Source organism: Prionailurus viverrinus, chromosome B1 (genome assembly GCF_022837055.1).
Source record: "Prionailurus viverrinus isolate Anna chromosome B1, UM_Priviv_1.0, whole genome shotgun sequence".
NCBI classification, from domain to species: Eukaryota; Metazoa; Chordata; class Mammalia; order Carnivora; family Felidae; genus Prionailurus; species Prionailurus viverrinus.
This window is the reverse complement of record NC_062564.1, coordinates 70,311,712-70,317,418: the sequence shown is the minus strand read 5'-3', so window position 1 is coordinate 70,317,418 and position 5,707 is coordinate 70,311,712. Positions and strand designations below refer to the sequence as shown.

Genomic DNA, 5,707 nt, shown 5'->3' with positions numbered 1-5,707 from the left:
GTGCTGCTATAAACTTTGGAGTGCATGTGCCCCTTTGAATCAGCATTTTCATATCCTTTAAATAAATACCTAGTTGTCCAATTGCAGGGTCATAGGGTAGTTCTATTTTTAATTTTTTGAGGAAAGTCCACACTGTTTTCCAGAGCGGCTGCACCAGTTTGTATTCCCACCAACAGTGCAAGAGGATTTCCTTTTCTCCACATCTTTACCAATATTTGTTGTTTGCTGTGTTGCTAATTTTAGCCATTCTGACAAATGTGAGGTGGTATCTCATCATGGTTTTGATTTGTATTTCTCTGATGATGACTGATGTTGAGCATCTTTTCATGTGCCTGTTAGCCATCTGCATGGCTTAGTTACCTACTTTAAATATTGCCTGCAGCATCATTTCCTTGGGGAATCTCTCCATGATTCCATAGATTAGGTCATTATCTCACTGCCACGTACTGTCATAGGTCTTGTGTTTATTTTATTTTTAATTTATCACTTAGTTGTAGTTTTACATGTTTAGTGTCATTATATTTTTTTAGTGTACTCCTTTTCCACTAGCAAATGGTCATAAGAATAGGAAATAGCTTTTGTTCACCAGTAAATTCCCAACACACTACCTAACACATGTTAAGTAATCAGTAATTCTTTTTTTTTTTTTTAATTTTTTTTTCAACGTTTATTTTTTATTTTTTGGGGGACAGAGAGAGACAGAGCATGAACGGGGGAGGGTCAGAGAGAGAGAGAGACACAGAATCGGAAACAGGCTCCAGGCTCTGAGCCATCAGCCCAGAGCCCGACGCGGGGCTCGAACTCACAGACCACGAGATCGTGACCTGGCTGAAGTCGGACGCTTAACCGCCTGCGCCACCCAGGCGCCCCTCAGTAATTCTTTTTTGAAAAAAAATGAGTGGATTTATTGTAAATTAAGAGTTTTCATTGGGTTATAATGTGTTTGGTTTATGAAGTCTCTGTTTCATTCAATGTAATTATACAGGCACAATTTTCATTAGCATTTAAGCCCCAAATCAATTAGTTTCCTGTATTTGGAATTTCTGTATTTGTATTATTCCTAAGTGATAATGTCTCAGAAATATTAAGTTATTTATCAAGACTGACATACTAAGCTCAAGTACAAAGGGATTAATGTTCTAACTAAATACATACTAAAACATAATAAACAAAATACATTAAAATACAGCAGTATACATATCAAAATGCTAAAAGGTCTTAAATTTTATAAAATTTTAATCTATGAGAACTTAATACAGATTAACAGTTAAATCATATAAAATCCACTGATAATATATAATACCAAAATGTTTTGTTTCTCATTACTAGTTATATAGACACACACACACACACACACACACACACGCACAATTATATAGTTTGAATGACAAAAGTAACCACTTATTCAAATACCCATAATAAAACATGTGAAATAATTTAAGTCTTGATGATAAAATTTAGTGAGGATGCTAGTCTGTACGCACTAATAAAAACTCTCCCCGAAGTATGGGGAGATAATGAAATCACTTACATGAATCAAGGTGCATATTGAGTTTAGGGAATAGGAGTCTCCTCTGAGTAGAAGCATCAGGGTTAGATTTTAAATGAATTTCACATTCTTCAAGTTAAAAATTACTACTAGTACTGCTGCTGCTGCTATACAATGATTTTCTTTACCAGTGAAACCATTGGGTGCTTGACAGAAAAAAATAAAAACCACACTAGAAAAGAGCATAATCTCATTTCAGGTCTAAAGTGGTTTCCACTAAAAACGATCCATGAAGAAGAGCTCACATTTCAAAATTACAAAATGTATAAAGTTTTACCAGAAAGGAGAGGCAATAGACACAATAAAGAGCAGATTGAGATTCTCCAGAAAACTTCAGAAAATAGTTGGCCATCTGAAAGACATTATACAACGGAATATCCAAAATTATTAAAAGTGTAAAATAAGGAACATAAAACAAGACAAAAAAAAATACAAGAAAAGATAACTTAGAGAAAGAACAAAAAACTAATTTCCAAAATTAAAAAGGAAAGTGAGGGGCACCTGGGTGGCTCAGTTGATTAAGGATCCAACTTTGACTCAGGTCATGATCTCATGGTTCATGAGTTCAAGCCTCACGTTGGGCTCCATGCTGACAGCTCAGAACCTGAAGCCTGTTTGTATTCTCTCTCTCTCTCTCTCTCTCTCTCTCTCTCTCTCTCTCAAATAAATAAATAAATAAATAAATAAACTTAAAAATAAAAATAAAAAAAGTAAGCGAGAAATGAATAAAAAAGAAAATTGTGATTGTCTAATAGCATATTTCTGGTAAACACAGAATTAATAAATTCCAAGAAAGAATTGAGTAAGTTACATGCCTCAGAGACAAACGCATAGCTATGAAAATGAGATTTAGAGACTTGAAAGATAAATTAAGAAGGTACTCATATCACTGCAGTCAATCAAGGAAGCAGAACCGATATGAGTTCTATGGAATAAGAAATTTGTTACAATAACTGGACCTTAGACAATTGGGAGAGGAGGCCAAAAACATAATATAAAGTCAGATGACCAAAGAAAAGTCACTATTAAGTGACCTCAAAGAGGAGCTGGTGAAGAAGTGTATGAAAGGCTATTGACTTTGAATCTGGTGGGGGGCTGAAATTGCCATCAGTCAACAGGACCGTAGTTGATGAGAATAACTGGACACAGAGTGGGGGAAAGCAAGGACAAACAGTACCCTAATAGTAATATGATCAAAGATAATCTGGAACTCAGACAGACTAACTGGAATTCAAGATGAAAAACTATATGAAAACAAACTAAAACAGTTTTCTTTCCATCTAACCTCAAAGATACAGGTGACGTGTACAAGAAATAAGTGCCTTTTGCCAAGTGCTTAGCCCTGCTAAGGGAGGAGATATGATTAAAAACTGGAGAATCCAAGGGACTGAACATTGTTCCACACCAACGAAATGAGCCAACAAATCAGCAATAATATGAAGGCGCTTCAGTGGTGCCTGGGACCAGATACAGATCTGGGACTTCACTTCCGCTTCCCAAATTTCATGCAAATTTTTCTTGCAACCAAGGCTAACCTGGAACCATAGAAATGAAAGAATTCTGGGAATTATAGTTCCAGCTTAGCTACATTGACCAAGTATGAATTCACCACAGTCCTCTTCTTTACAAATTGGCATCCATGCATCACTCTTTAGAACACATGTAATTATCAAACAAATACATTATTGTGCTTCCATCTATGCAATAATCCATTTAAAACTGAAAACAGGAGGCCCTTCTGCCATGTGGCAGCCCTGGCAGCCTCTGGCCTGGGGCACCCCGACCCTGCCCAACAGCCTGGCGCTCAACATGCACCCGGTCAAGAGCCACCGCCTGCAGGATGGCATAGTAAATCCAACAATACAAAAAGATTTGAAAATGGTACCGAAATTCTGTTGTCCAATTGAAGGATGCCCCAGAGGCCCTGACAGACCATTTTCTCAACTTTCTCTCGTAAAACAGCACCTTATGGAAATGCACGCCGAAAAGAAGCATAAGTGTAGTAAGTGCAGCAACTGCTAAGGCACCAAGCGGGACTTGAGAAGGCACCCAAGGATTGTGGCCTTCCAGTGAACATGCGGCTGTCCCTATGCCAGCAGGACTGCCTTACAGTTCCCTATCTACCAAACTGGCCACGAGATCCCTGCAGAGCACAGGGAGCCACCTAGTAAGAAAAGGAAAATGGAAAACTGCCTGCACAGCCAGAAGCTGTCCAATAAGACCACTGAGTAATTGAGCAGTCAGCCAGCTCCAAGACCAGACACTCAAGAACTAGAAACTTCTTTTGGAGATCTTGCAACCCTAATGCCGGAAAGCAGACTCTTACAACACCTCCAAAATACCCTCAGAAGTTGCTTTTACCCAAGCCCAGAGTGGCTCTGGTTAAACTTCCTGTTCTGCAGTTTTCTCCCACACCTGTCTTTGTGCCTATAGCCAACTCCTCGGCCCAGCCCGTAGTGTTGGGCGTGGATCATCAGGGTTCTGCCCCTGGCGCTGTGCACATACTGCCCTTGTGGGTCGGAACCCTGATCGTCAGCCTAGATTCCGAGGCTGGCTGTCTCAAGGAGAGTCTCCCTCTTTCAAAAATTGTAAATCCTGTTGCTCTGGAGCCAATTAGTACAGGTGTTCAGGTGAACTTGGGTAAGTGCCTATCTAATCCTTTACAAGAACTAAGAAACACATGTCAGAAGAATAGCACTTCTTCAGTCAACGTACAGACGGACCTGTCTTATGCCACACAACACTTCATACCTTCCGCACAGTGGGCCAGCCCCGATTCCTCTGGATCGTCCTATTTTCAAACGGATTTGACGTTTGGTTCTCAAGTCTCCCTTCCCATTAGTGTTCACACTCAGACATTCTTATCCAGTTCTAAGGTAACCTCTTCCACAGCTGCTCAGACTGATACGTTCACAGATGCCTGTTACCAGTCAGGTGGGATCTCCAGAGAAACTCAGACCAGTGCGATGCAGTGTCGGACAGATGGCCAAGTCCAGATGGACCAAGCTGTAATGTGTGGAGACATTTTTGAGAGCGTCCACGCATCCTACGGTGTTTCCACAGCCAATATCATAAGCAGCAGCCTAGTAGCAGGGACTGTCACTCATGGTTTGTTACCTCAGAACCACCCTAAGACTTTAAATCAAGATACTGAGAAATCTGCACCAATTATAAACCTCAGCGCACAGCACAGTATGCTTCTTTCACAGAACATGACAGATAATAAGACCCAGACTATAGATTTATTAAGTGATTTAGAAAACATTTTGTCAAGTAACCTGCCTGGTCAGACACTGGACGATCGTAGTCTTTTGTCTGACACGAATACTGGACAAGACACCCAGCTCCCATCTGGCCCAGCCCAGAATCCTGCAATTGATTTTGATATCGAGGAGTTCTTTTCCGCCTCATATATCCAAACCCAAACTGAAGAGAGTGAGCTTAACACCATGACCCCTGAGCCAGTCTTGGAATTGCTGGGTATAGAGACCCAAACTGACGTCTTCCTTGCAGACACCTCTGCCTAGTCCTATAGCTGTAGGGGAAATTCGAGCTTCTTAGGCCTTGAAATGTTTGACATACAAAGACAGACCTAAACATCTTTTTTAGACAGTAGCCCCATCTGCCTCTGGGAAGTATTCTGAAACACTCCCGCTTTTCCGTGAGTACGGATTCGTCTGACACAGAGACCCAAACCGAAGGAATCTCCACTGCTAAAAGCATACCTGCTGTAGAGAGTAAAGTTCAATTGAACAGCACAGAAACACAGACCATGAATTCTGGCTTTGAGACCCTTTGAGACTCAAACCGCAATGGGCAACCTTCTGGCCGATTTGGCCTGGAACATGATGGAATCTCGGTTCAGCTCTCTAGAAACCGCAGAACTACACACGGTCTCCAAGTTCTAAACGTGAAGTCCGTGCATGGGTCGGCCTTTACGGTTTCCTTTCGGGTTTAGCGAACAGAGGGTAGGACAACAGTGTTAAGGCCACTGAACGTAGTTAACTGATGGGTTTACTTCGGTCCTTGGAGGTTCTGTGCCTTTAGAACTTGTAAACACAAAATTCGTGTATAAAGTATAAGATGTTTTTCTAAAAATGATTGTTTCGGGGCACCTGGGTGGCTCAGTAGGTTAAGCGTCCGACTTCAGCTCAGGTC

At 40.8% G+C, this 5,707-nt stretch overlaps 1 pseudogene; it reads left to right on the top strand.

The window, feature by feature from the left end:
- The first annotated feature begins 3,340 nt into the window (after positions 1–3,340).
- On the top strand, positions 3,341–5,457 carry LOC125164677 (ATM interactor-like; annotated as a pseudogene).
- Positions 5,458–5,707: the final 250 nt, after the last annotated feature.